Below are 13371 nucleotides of genomic sequence, written 5' to 3'. Positions count from 1 at the left end.
CATATGATATATGGATAGAAGCACGTATTCCAGCTCCACCAGTCTATGTTGGTGTTCATGCTGCAATGAAGCCTCCTCCCATCTCTTTGCATCTAAAACCATCATTGAAACTCCAGTCCCTTATCCTTCATATGTTTGCCAAACTTCCCCTTAAATGCACCAATGCTTGGGCTGTTAAGTGGCAAGTAACATTCGTGGCTCACAAGTGTCAGGTAATGACCATTCCCAACAAGAAAGAATCACCATCCCTTGACATTCGGTGGCACTGGTATCACTGAATCCCCCACTGTCAATATCCTGCGAGTTGCCATTCACCAGAAACTGACCTGGACTAGCGATGTTAACACCTGGCTACAAGAGCAGGTCAAAGACTAGGAACCCTGCTGGGAGTAATTCACCTCCTGACTCTCCAAAGCCTTTCCCCAATCTACAAGGCACAAGTCAGGACTGTGATTAACTTGATGAGTAAAGCTCTCGGCTTAATACAATCCAGGACAAAGCAGCCCACTTGATTTGCATTCCATCCACCACAGAAGCACAGGCAGCAGTGTGCACCATCCACTAGATGCACAGCAGGAACTCACATAAGGCTCCTTAAACTGCACCTTCCAAACCTATGACCACTACCATCTAGAAGAACAAAGGTACCAGATACATGGGAGCACCACCATTTTGAAGTTCACCTTCAAGCCACTGACCATCCTGACTTTGAACTCTATCGCCGTCGCTTCACTGTCGGAGCATCAAAAACCTGAATCTCCCTCACTAACAACTCTGTGGGTGGGTGTACCTACACCATGTGGGCTTTAAAAAAAATAAATAAAAATAAAAAAAATTATGGAATGTAGGCATCCCTGGTTATGCCAGCATTTATTGCCCCTCCCTCAATGCCCTTCAGAAGGTCGTGGTGAGTTGCCTCCTTAAACTGCTGCAGTCCCTGATGTAGATACGCCCACAGTGCGGTTAGGAAGGAATTTCCAGGATTTTGACCCAGCTGCAGTGGAGGAACGGCGATACGTTTCCAAGTCAGGGTGTTGAGTGACATGGAAAGGAACCTCCAGGTGGTGGGGTTCCCAGGTATCTGCTGCTCTTGTCCTTCTAGATGGTAACGGCTGTGGTTTTGGAAGGTTCTGTCTAAGGAAGCTTTGCAAGTTCCTGCAGTGCATCTTGTGGATGGGACAGACGACTGCCACTGTTCGCCGGTGGTGGAGGGATAGTAGGTTTGTGGAAGGGGTAGCAATCAAGTGGGCTGTTTGTCTTGAATGGTGTCTAGCCTCTTGAGTGTTGTTGGAGCTGCACTCAAAAATTTGTTTCATAGAATTTACAGTGCAGAAGGAGGCCATTCGGCCCATCGAGTCTGCACTGGCCCTTGGAAAGAGCACCCTACTTAAGCCCACACCCTGTAACCCAGTATCCCCACCCAACCTTTTGGACACTAAGGGGCAATTTAGCATGGCCAATCCACCTAACCTGCACATCTTTGGTCTGTGGGAGGAAACCGGAGGAAACCCACGCAGACAAGGGGAGGAAGTGCAAACTCTGCACAGACAGTCACCTGAGGCCAGAATTGAACCCGGGACCCTGGAGCTGTGAGGCAGCAGTGCTAAGCACTGTGCCGCCCACTCATCAGGCCAGTGGAGAGTATTCCATCACACTCATGTCTTGTGCCTTGGAGATAGTGGACAGGTTTTTGGGGGGGGGGGGGTCAGGTGAGTTACTCAGCGGAGGATTCCTAGCCTTTGACCTGGTCTGGTGGCCACAGTATTGATATGGCTAGTCCAGTTCCGTTTCTAATCAATAGTTTTTTTTATAACTTTAGAGTACCCAATTATTTTTTTTCCTATTAAGGAGCAATCTAGCGTGACCAATCCACCTAACCTACACATCTTGGGTTGCGGAGGTGAAACTCACGCAGACAAGGGGAGAATGTGCGAACACCACACCGACAGTGACCCAGGGCCGAGATTTGAACCCGGGTCCTTAGCGCCACAGTCCCAGTGCAAACCACTGTGCCATGTGCCGCCTTAGTTTCTGATCAATAGTAACTCCATGGATGTTGATTGTTGGGGTTTCAGAGATAGTAATGCCATTGAATAATAATAATAATCTTTATTGTCACAAGTAGGCTTACATTAACAATGCGACAAAGTTACTGTGAAAAGATGTGGCGCCTTTTCGGGTACAGGGAGGGAGAATTCAGAATGTCCAAATTACCTTACAGCCCATCTTTCGGGACTTGCTAGGGCTGGTTTAGCTCAGTGGGCTAGACAGCTGGTTTGTGATGCATAACAGGGCCAGCAGTGCGGGTTCAATTCCCGTACCAGCTTACCCCAACAGGCGCCGGAATGTGGCGACTCGGGACTTTTCATAGTAACTTCATACTTGTGACAATAAAAGATTGTTATATATTATTATATACGAAGAGGGATGGATAAAGTAAACATGGACCAGCTTTGAGCTTTGACAAATAGTCATCGGACTCGAAAATTAGCTCTTTTCTCACCCTCCAGATGCTGCCAGACCTGCTGAGATTTTCCAGCATTTTCTCTTTCGTTTCCGATTCCAGCATCTGCAATAATTTGCTTTTAACATAGACCAAATGGTCTTGCTTATGGGGCAATCATAAACATGAGATCACAGATAGAGGTTGAGAGACACAAGATTTAAAACTGAGATGAGGAGGAACTACTTCTCGCAGAAGGTGGGGAATTTGTGGAATTCGCTGCCCCATCGTGTGGTGGTGTCTGAATCATTTGATGGTTTCAAGTAGGAGATATTTCTGATTTAAAACAAAAAAACAAAAAACAGGTTTAAGTGATATGTGGAACAGGCAGGGAGATGGATTTGAAACCGGGAAGAGATCAGCCATGATCTGATTTAATGGCGGAGCAGGCTCGAAGGGTTGAATTGCCTACTTCTCCTTGCACCTATGTACCATGCCTTTTATTGATTATGTATATTGATGCGTTTCTGGTATAAATCGTGTAAGTCTCCTCTGTGCTCGCCCCAGTGCCTCCACATAGTTTCTATAATATAATCAGAACTGTATGCAGTGCTCTAGGTGTGGCTAACTAAGATTCGATACAGGTTCAGCGTAACTTCTCTACGTTTTAATTATATGCCTTGAGAACAGACCACTCTCTTTTTGTTTCTCCTGCCCTTTCTCTTTCATCTCCCCAACCCTTTCTCTCGCTCTCTCTTCTCGCTCTCTCTTCTCTCTCTCTCTTTTCTCTCTCTTTCCTCTCTCTCCTCTCTTTATCTCTCTTTCTCTCTCTCTCCCTTTCTCCCTCTCTCTCTCCTTTCTTTTCTTTCTTCTCTCTTTTCTCTCTCCTCTCCCTTTCTTCTCTCCTCTCTCACACTTCTCTCTCTTGCACACCTCTCTCTCTCGCACACTTCTCTCTCTCTCGCACACTTCTCGCTCGCACACTTCTCTCTCGCTCGCACACCTCTCTCTCTCGCACACTTCTCTCTCTCTCGCACATGCCTCTCTCTCTCGCACACTTCTCTCTCTCTCTCGCACACTTCTCTCTCTCTCTCGCACACTTCTCTCTCTCTCGCACACTTCTCTCTCTCTCGCACACTTCTCTCTCTCTCGCACACTTCTCTCTCTCTCTCTCATTTCTCTCTCTCTCGCTCACTTCTCTCGCTCACCTCTCTCTCTCTCTCTCTCTCTCTGTCTCGCGCACACTTTTCTCTCTCTCGCGCACACTTCTCTCTCTCTTACTCTCTCGCGCACACCTCTCTCTCTTGCGCGCGCACACACGCAGGCGGCAAACCCTCAGCCCTTTCTCTCATCCCTCGCTGAGACCTAACTCTCGACCAGATCTCAAAATTTGAGTTTTATTGCTGTTTTCAGCTCATTGACTCAGAGGTTGTTTTTTTGCAGAAGCCAGCCTCTGATTGGACAAGCACCTTCATAAAGTTTTTCAAATTGTTTAGATCAGCCTGGCCAGGAGGATAGAACACCCTGGAGGCTCCTGCGGAACCCAATTTGGGAACCCCTGCTCTGGAAATAAAGCCTGGTGCTTAGTTTGCTGTAATGTCTTTGCTAAGCTGTGGTGCAGCCATTTTAGTGATTGGTTTACTTGAACTCCATAATCCGTTTTTCCCCTCTATCTATCGAAAGTCGCGCATTCCAAGTAATGTGACTTACCTGTTCTTCCTACAAAAGGGTATTAATTGACATTTCTCTGGTTAAACTTCACTTGACCAGGATTCAACTGTCAGTTTGGGTTGTCAAGGTGTTCGTGCTGATCTTAGTACCTCCGGTTGGGAGTGGAAAACAAGCTAGTTGTTCCTTAGATGATTCATTAACTCCAATGGAAAATGTGAGATGTTGGTTAAAAATCTGTCAGGCTTGGTGAATCACCTGCAGGGACGTTTGGGCGAGGTTTGATGACTGAGCACTATTCTTATTGAGCCAAACTCTGCTATATGTTAGTGCTAGGAGTAGGGGAGGGAAAGGATAAAGGGAAATACTGACAAAACGTAACTTTCAATGAATCATACAGTTGGATTCATTGATGCACGATCAATTGCACAAAGACTAAGGTTGGGTACAACTGTGGCTTTATTGCAGTCAGGTGCGTGGCCTCCTGCTGCAGCTGGCGAAATGGCACGGCACTGGAGGTATTGCATATTTATACAGTTCTCCGTGGGCGGAGCCAGCCGGCAGGAGCTACCGGCGAACCTGTAGTGCAGGTCCTACCTTACATCTCCTATTACAGTGGTTCACCACATTTACCCCCTGTTAAAAATGAGTCCGGCGGGGGTGACGTGAAACTATACACAATTAGTGCAATTATGTACAGTGGTAGGGAAAGAAAAGTCCATGTTAACAGTCCGGAGAGACTTCCGGTTGCGGCGATGCCCAGCTAAGCCACACGTTTCGGCGGCTCCAGCTCAAACGGACCTTCGGGCTCTTTTAAGAGCCCAACGGGGAATTTTTCCAGGACGAAACCCGGTGTGGGGTGAGTTAACAGGGAGTCCCCCCCAATGAAAGAGAAAAATATCGGCGGTGGCGGCTACATCGCGAGGAATCCTCGACGATAGGGACAGGAGGAAAAAAGAAGCAAGATGGCGGCGGAGAAAGCCCAGGCGACAACATGGGGGCCCGATCAAGACTAATTCTTAAGACGGTGTGTGGAGCTACTTAAGAAGGAGGTGCTGACCCCGATGCTACAGGCAATTGAGGGGCTTAAGGAGGCACAAAGGACCCAGGAGACAGAGCTCCGCGTGGTGGAGCAGAAGGTGACGGATAATGAAGACGAGATCCTGGGCCTGGCGGTCAAAACGCAGACGCACGAGGCGCTCCACAAAAAGTGCATTGAAAGGATTGAAGTCCTAGAAAACAGATCACGGAGAAAGAACCTTCGGATCCTGGGTCTCCCCGAGGGAGTGGAAGGAGCGGACTGCGGGGCTTACGTGAGCACGATGCTAAGCTCGCTGATGGGAGCTGAGGCCCCTTCGGGCCCCTTAGAAGTGGAGGGGGCGCATCGGGTCCCTGCGAGGAGACCAAAGGCGGGAGAACCACCTAGGGCGACAATCGTGCGATTTCACCGCTTTAATGATAGAGAAGTGGTTCTGAGATGGGCCAAAAAGGTACGGAGTAGTAGATGGGAGAACGCGGTGGTACGGGTGTACCAGGATTGGAGTGCGGAGGTGGCGAGAAGGAAGGCGAGTTTTAATCGAGCCAAAGAGGTGCTACACAAGAAGAAGGTGAAGTTCGGGATGCTGCAGCCGGCGTGACTAGTTAGCATTAGTTAGGCCCCATTTAGAATACTGTGAGCAATTTTGGGCCCCACACCTCAGGAAGGAAATACTGGCACTGGAGCGGGTCCAGCGGAGATTCACATGGATGATCCCAGGAATGGTAGGCCTAACATACGATGAACGTCTGAGGATCCTGGGATTATATTCATTGGAGTTTAGGAGGTTGAGGGGAGATCTAATAGAAACTTACAAGATAATGAATGGCTTAGATAGGGTGGATGTAGGGAAGTTGTTTCCATTAGCAGGGGAGACTAGGACCCGGGGGCACAGCCTTAGAATAAAAGGGAGTCACTTTAGAACAGAGATGAGGAGAAATTTCTTCAGCCAGAGAGTGGTGGGTCTGTGGAATTCATTGCCACAGAGGGCGGTGGAGGCCGAGACGTTGAGTGTCTTTAAGACAGAAGTTGATAAATTCTTGATTTCTCGAGGAATTAAGGGCTATGGAGAGAGAGCGGGTAAATGGAGTTGAAATCAGCCATGATTGAATGGCGGAGTGGACTCGATGGGCCGAATGGCCTTACTTCCGCTCCTATGTCTTATGGTCTTATGGTCTTATGGACTATGGGTCATGTACCAGGAGAGACATCACTACTTCGAAACGGCGGAAGAAGCATGGACCTTTATTAAAGACGAGAAACTGGATCGGAACTGAGGGACTGATATTCGAGAGAAATGTTACTGTCGATGTAAATTGGGAAGGGGGGGGACACTAAGAAATGTGGGCGCCAATGGGGGGAAAGAAGAGACATAGGCGGAGAATGGAGAGGGAGCTGCGCCATAAGGGGCGGGACAGCTACAGAGAATATGGAGCCTACTGTCCTTGTTCCCGCGCCAGAAAGGTGATGGCGGGAAGATAGGCGCAAGGTAGATGGGAGTTCCCCACACGGGGGGGTCAAGGAGTGAGCGGGAGAAGCAATGGGTCAGTTGAAGTCAGCTGACTTTCGGAAGTAACATGGGGGGAGCAATCACGCTAGATGGGGATCTGGCGGTGGGGTGGGGGGGGGGGGATGGGGAAGGATAACTGGGTTGCTGCTGCAGAAATCAAAGGGGAACTGGCTAAAGAAAGGGTGGTCGGGGCTGGAATGCACCACCTGGGGAAAGAGTGGGCGCGCGGGATCGGGACGTGGGACTGGCCTAGAGAGGGGGATGGCTAGTCGACGCGGGAAGGGGGCAAGTAGCCCCCCAGTGCGGCTGATCACGTGGAACGTGAGAGGCCTAAATGGACCGATTAAAAGGGCCCGAGTGTTCGCGCACTTGAAAGGACTGAGGGCAGACGTGGCTATGCTTCAGGAGACGCACCTGAAGGTGGCGGACCAAGTTAGGTTAAGGAAAGGATGGGTGGGACAGGTGTTCCATTCAGGGCTGGATGCAAAGAATAGAGGGGTGGCCATACTGGTGGGGAAACTGGTATCATTCGAAGCTAGGAGCATTGTAGCAGATAGTGGAGGCAGATATGTGATGGTGAGTGGCAGGCTGGAGGGAATGGAGGTCGTGTTGGTTAATATGCCCCGAATTGGGATGATGCGGGATTCATGAAGCGGATGCTGGGACGTATACCGGACCTGGAGGTAGGAAACTTGATAATGGGGGGAGACTTCAAAACCGTGCTGGACCCAGGGTTAGATAGATCCAGATCTAAGACCGGAAGAAGGCCGGCAGCGGCCAAGGTGCTTAAGGGGTTTATGGACCAAATGGGGGGAGTGGATCCATGGCGATTTGTTAGACCGAAGGCCAAGGAGTTCTCCTTCTCCCATGTTCACAAGGTGTACTCCGGATAGATTTTTTTGTTTTGGGAAGGTCGTTGATCTCGAGGGTGGAAGAAACTGAGTATTCAGCCATAGCTATCTCGGATCATGCCCCACATTGGGTGGACCTGGAACTAGGAGAGGAGAGGGAGCAGCGTGCACTCTGGCGATTAGATGTGGGATTGTTGGCGGATGAGGGAGTCTGTGGAAGTGTGCGGGGATGCATCGAGAGATACCTGGAGGCCAATGACGACGGGGAGGTTCGAGTGGGAGTGGTATGGGAAGCACTAAAGGCGGTGGTCAGAGGAGAGATGATCTCCATCAGGGCCCACAAAGGGAAAACAGAGGCCAAGGAAAGGGAAAGATTACTGGGGGAGATTTTAAGGGTGGACAAAGAATATGCGGAGACCCCGGAGGAGGGACTGTACAGGGAGAGACGATGACTCCAGACAGAGTTCGACCTTCTGACCACCAGCAGGGCGGAGGGGCTGTGGAGGAAGGCACAGGGGATGAGATATGAATATGGGGAAAAGGCTAGTCGCCTGTTGGTCCATCAGCTGCGAAAGAGGACAGCGGCAAGGGAGATAGGGGGAATTAGAGACGAAAAGGGAGCTACGGTGCGAAGAGCAGGGAAGATAAACGAGGTGTTTAAGACCTTTTACGAAAGACTTTATAGGTCCCAACCCCCGGAGGGAAAAGAGGAGATGCGGCAGTTTTTGGACCAATTAAGGTTCCCGAGGGTGGAGGAGCAGGAGGTGGAAGGCCTGGGGGCACCAATTGGGGTGAACGAGGTTACCAAGGGACTGGGGAACATGCACGCAGGGAAGGCCCCGGGACCAGATGGGTTCCCGGGGGAATTTTATAGAAAATATGTGGACTTGCTGGCCCCGCTGTTGGCGAGGACGTTTAACGAGGCCAGGGAAGGGGGGATTCTACCCCCGACAATGTCGGAGGCGACGATATCGCTAATTTTGAAGCGGGATAAAGATCCGCTGCAGTGCGGGTCCTATAGGCCTATTTCACTACTAAATGTGGACGCCAAATTGTTAGCAAAGGTGCTGGCATCGAGGCTAGAGGACTGTGTCCCATTGGTGGTGCACGAAGACCAGACAGGATTCGTAAAGGGGAGACAACTAAATGTCAACGTGCGCGGCTATTAGGGGTGATAATGATGCCCCCAGCAGAGGGGGAGGCAGAGATAGTGGCGGCAATGGATGCAGAGAAGGCATTTGATAGGGTGGAGTGGGAGTATCTATGGGAGGTGCTGAGGAGGTTCGGGGACGGGTTTGTTAGCTGGGTCAAACTCCTCTATGGGGCCCCAACGGCAAGTGTGGTCACGGGTCGGCAAAGATCGGAGTATTTCCGACTAAACGGGAACAAGACAGGGATGCCCGCTATCTCCATTACTGTTCGCGTTGGCAATTGAACCACTGGCCATGGCGCTGAGAGACTCCAGAAAATGGAGAGGGGTGATTAGAGGGGGAGAAGAACACCGAGTGTCACTCTACGCGGATGACCTACTGTTGTATGTGACGGACCCAGTGGGGGGGATGACAGAGGTCATGAAGATATTGAGGGAGTTCGGAGATTTCTCGGGATATAGGCTTAACATGGGAAAGAGTGAACTTTTTGTGATACACCCTGGGGACCAGAGTAGAGGGATAGATGGCCTGCCTTTAAGGAAAGTGGAAAGAAACTTTCGATACCTGGGGATTCAGATAGCCAGGAGCTGGGGAACCTTGCACAGACTTAATCTGACACGACTGGTGGAACAAATGGAAGAGGACTTCAAGAGGTGGGACATGCAGCCACTGTCACTGGCGGGTAGAGTGCAGGCAATTAGGATGATGGTCCTCCTGAGGTTCCTATTTGTATTCCAATGTCTCCCTATACTGATCACTAAGACCTTCTTTAAAAAAATAGACAGGAGCACCACGAGCTTCGTGTGGGCAGGGAATGTTCCGAGGGTAAGGAGGGGGTTCTTACAACGTAGTAGAGATAGAGGGGGACTGGCGCTGCCGAATTTGGGCGACTACTACTGGGCCGCCAATGTGGCGATGATCCGTAAATGGATGATAGAGGGAGAGGGAGCGGCGTGGAAAAGATTAGAGAGAAAGTCCTGTAAAGGGACGAGTCTAGAGGCGCTGGTGACGGCGCCACTACCGTTCTCACCAAAAGAATTTACCACAAACCCAGTGGTGGCGGCAACATTAAATATTTGGGGGCAATGGAGGCGACAGAGAGGTGTGCTGGGAGCCCTGGTGGGGTCCCCAATTAGGAACAACCATAGGTTTGCCCCAGGGAGGATGGATGGAGGATTCCAGAGGGGGGGGGGGGGGGGGGGGGGAGGGGAGGGAGGGGGGAGCAGCGAGCCAAGTCGGGAGCGACACCCCGGATGTGGACTTCCTGGGGAAGTTAAAAACATGTTCATGGGGTGTGTTATTAGTGGCGGTGCACAATAGTGACCGTATGGAGTGTAGAGCGTCAGGGAGGACCTCCTGCCAGCGAGAGGCTGGAGGTTCCTGGACCGTAGGGCCAGCTGGACGGCCCTCCAAACCGTCCCATTCTCCCGTTCTACTTGCCCGTTTCCCCGGGGTCTGTAGCTGGAGGCTATACCCCTGCTGAGCAGGAACTGACGCAGCTCATCGCTCATTAATGAGGATCCCCTGTCACTGTGGATGTAGGCTGGGAAACCGAACAGAGCGAAGATGGTGCTGAGGGCCTTGATGGCGGTGGCAGACGTCATATCGGGGCATGGGATGGCGAAGAGGAATCTGGAGTACTCATCGACCACACTGAGAATGTACGTGTTACGGTCGGTGGAGGGGAGGGGTCCTTTGAAATCCACGCTGAGGCGTTCAAAGGAGCGAGAAGCCTTCACCAGGCGCGCACGGTCTGGCCTGTAGAAGTGCGGCTTGCACTCCGCACAGACCTGGCAGTCCCTGGTGACTGTCCTTACTTCCTCGACGGAGTAGGGCAGATTGCGAGCTTTGACCAGATGGTACAATCGAGTGACCCCCGGGTGACAAAGGCTGTCGTGTAGGGCCCGGAGTTGGTCCACTTGTGCGCTGGCACATGTACCTCGGGAGAGGGCAATACAAGATCTCGTAATTATAGGTGGAGAGCTCAATTCTCCACCGCAAGATTTTATGATTTTTGATCTTGCCCCGCTGTGTATTATTGAACATGAAGGCTACCAACCGTTGGTCCGTGAGGAGAGTGAATCTCTTACCGGCCAGGTAATGCCTCCAATGCCGCACAGCTTCCACAATGGCTTGGGCCTCCTTTTCGACGGATGAGTGCCGAATTTCAGAGGCATCAAGGGTGCGGGAAAAGAATGCCACGGGTCTGCCTGCCTGGTTTAGAGTGGCGGCAAGGGCGACGTCTGAAGCGTCGCTTTCTACTTGGAAAGGCAGTGACTCGTCCACTGCGCGCATCCCGGCCTTGGCGATGTCTGCTCTGATGCGGGCGAAAGCATGTTGTGCCTCGACCGCGAGGGGGAATTGGGGAAACTGAATGAGTGGGTGGGCCTTGTCCGCATAGTTTGGGACTCACTGAGCGTAGTAGGAAAAGAACGCCAGGCAGTGTTTGAGGGCCTTGGGGCATTGGGGGAGGGGAAGTTCCATGAGGGGGCGCATGCGGTCGGGCCCGGGCCCTAGAAGTCCGTTTTGGACTATATAGCCGAGAATGGCTAACCGGGTCGTGCTGAACACACACTTCTCTTTGTTGCAGGTCAGGTTGAGAAGAGTGGCAGTGCGGAGGAATTTATCGAGGTTGGCATCGTGGTCCTGCTGGTCATGGTTGTCGATGGTGACATTATCTAAGTACGGAAAGGTGGCCCGTAAACTGTACTGGTCGACCATTCGGTCCATCTCTCTTTGGAAGACCGAGACCCCATTTGTGACACCGAAAGGGACCCTAAGGAAGTGGTAGAGGGGACCGTCCGCCTCGAAGGCAGTGTATGGCCGGTCCGACTTCCGGATGGGTGCTGGTGGGAGGCGGATTTCAGGTCAATTGTTGAGGAGACCCGGTACTGCGCAATCTGATTGACCATATCAGATATGCGTGGGAGGGGGTACGCGTCGAGCTGCGTGCACCGATTGATAGTCTGGCTGTAGTCCACGACCATCCTGTGTTTCTCCCCAGTTTTAACCACTACCACTTGGGCTCTCCAGGGGCTGTTGCTGGCCTCGATAATACCCTCCTTAAGCAGACGCTGGACTTCGGACCTGATGAAGGTCTTGTCCTGGGTGCTGTACCGTCTGCTCCTAGTGGCAACGGGCTTGCAATCCGCAGTTAGATTGGCAAAAAGGGAGGGGGGATCGACCTTGAGGGTCGCGAGGCCGCAAACGGTAAGGGGGTTAAGGGCCTGCCGAATTTGAAGGTGAGGCTCTGGAGGTTGCACTGGAAGTCCAGGCCCAACAGGAGTGCAGTGCAGAGATTAGGAAGGACATAGAGGCGGAAGTTACTAAATTCTACGCCCTGGATCGTGAGGGTGACTGTACAAAAGCCTTGGATTGGGACGGAGTGGGATCCGGATGCTAGGGAGATCCTTTGTTTGGCAGGGTGGACCGCGAGGGAGCAGCACCTTACCGTATCTGGGTGAACAAAGCTTTCGGTGCTCCCGGAGTCCAGCAGGCACGACGTCGCGTGGCCGTTGATTTTAACCGTCGTCGACGCGGTGGCCAGGTTGTGTGAGCGAGATTGGTCCAGCGTCATCGAAGCGAGCTGCGGGTAGCCATCAGATGCTTCGGGTGGCGAGCGTGTGCGGTTCCGATTTCGGGATGTCCGGAGACCCTGTGGGGGACAAGATGGCGGCGCCCGTGGTGCGCACATTGCGGGGTCGGGACAAGATGGCGGCGCCCATGGTGCGCCCATGGTGCGCACATTGCGGGGTCGGGACAAGATGGCGGCGCCCATGGGGCGCACGTGGCCGAAGGGGGACAACATGGCGGCACCCATTGGTCGCACATGGACCCGGGAGGAGAAGATGGCGGCTCCCATTGTGCGGCTGGCGTGGGGGAGGGGGCGATAGCGGGCGCGATCGCAGCGACTGCGCAGGCCTGGCACACAGCGTCAAAGTTTACTGCAGGCTTTATAAACTGCAGTGTGGGCCGGGCAATGTTGGCGGGGGTGCTTCTGCTGACCGCAGAACTAGCAGCGGGGACCCCCGGGGAGCGCGGATTGGCGTGCGGCGCAGGCGTATTGGGAAGGCGGGGCCCTGGCTGAGGAGGTCGTCGGCGGGGGTCCAGGAGGGGTAGGAAGGAATAGAAGGGTGAGCAGTGCGGCGGGAGGGGTACGATTGTACGTTACGGGATGCGACCGTCATGGAGAGCGGCAAGGTTTTCGTCTCTGCCAGTTCGAGCGTGGCCCCTTCCAGTAATGGTTCTCGGATGCGGTCCGACGCAATCCCCGTCACAAAGATATCGCGCATGAGGAGATTTGTGTGTTCGGCGACCGTAACGGCCTGACAGTCACAGTCCCGGATGAGTGGAATTAGGGCCCGCCAGAAGTCTTCGATGGACTCATCAGGTAGTTGCGAGCGTGTGGCGAGTACATGCCTGGCGAAGAGCATGTTCGCCTTCTGTGCATAGTGTTCCTTAAGGAGTTCCATTGCTTTTGTGTAATTCGTGGCGTCTTGGATCAACGGGAACACGCTGGAGCTCAGTCTGGAGTACAGGACGTTTATCTTCTGAGCCTCGGGGTCCGCAGCCTTGATGTAGGCTTCAAAACATGCTAACCAGTGAGTAAAAGTCTTTTCTGGCGACGGGCGAGTGCGGATCCAGCTGCAGGCGATCGGGCTTAATTCTGATATCCATTCTGTGGAAAATCTGACTTTAATAAATTGATGCAT

General features: G+C 52.3%; 1 protein-coding gene across 6 annotated transcripts in view; it reads left to right on the top strand.

Annotated features, from left to right (window-relative positions):
* trappc9 (trafficking protein particle complex subunit 9) overlaps nucleotides 1-13371 on the top strand; it is a 1142468-nt gene that overhangs the window by 196897 nt on the left and 932200 nt on the right. The window lies entirely within an intron of this gene.

The sequence above is a fragment of the Scyliorhinus torazame genome, chromosome 11, assembly GCF_047496885.1.
Source record: "Scyliorhinus torazame isolate Kashiwa2021f chromosome 11, sScyTor2.1, whole genome shotgun sequence".
Lineage (NCBI taxonomy): Eukaryota > Metazoa > Chordata > Chondrichthyes > Carcharhiniformes > Scyliorhinidae > Scyliorhinus > Scyliorhinus torazame.
Note: the sequence above shows the minus strand (reverse complement) of the source record. Positions and strands in the feature narration are given on the sequence as shown.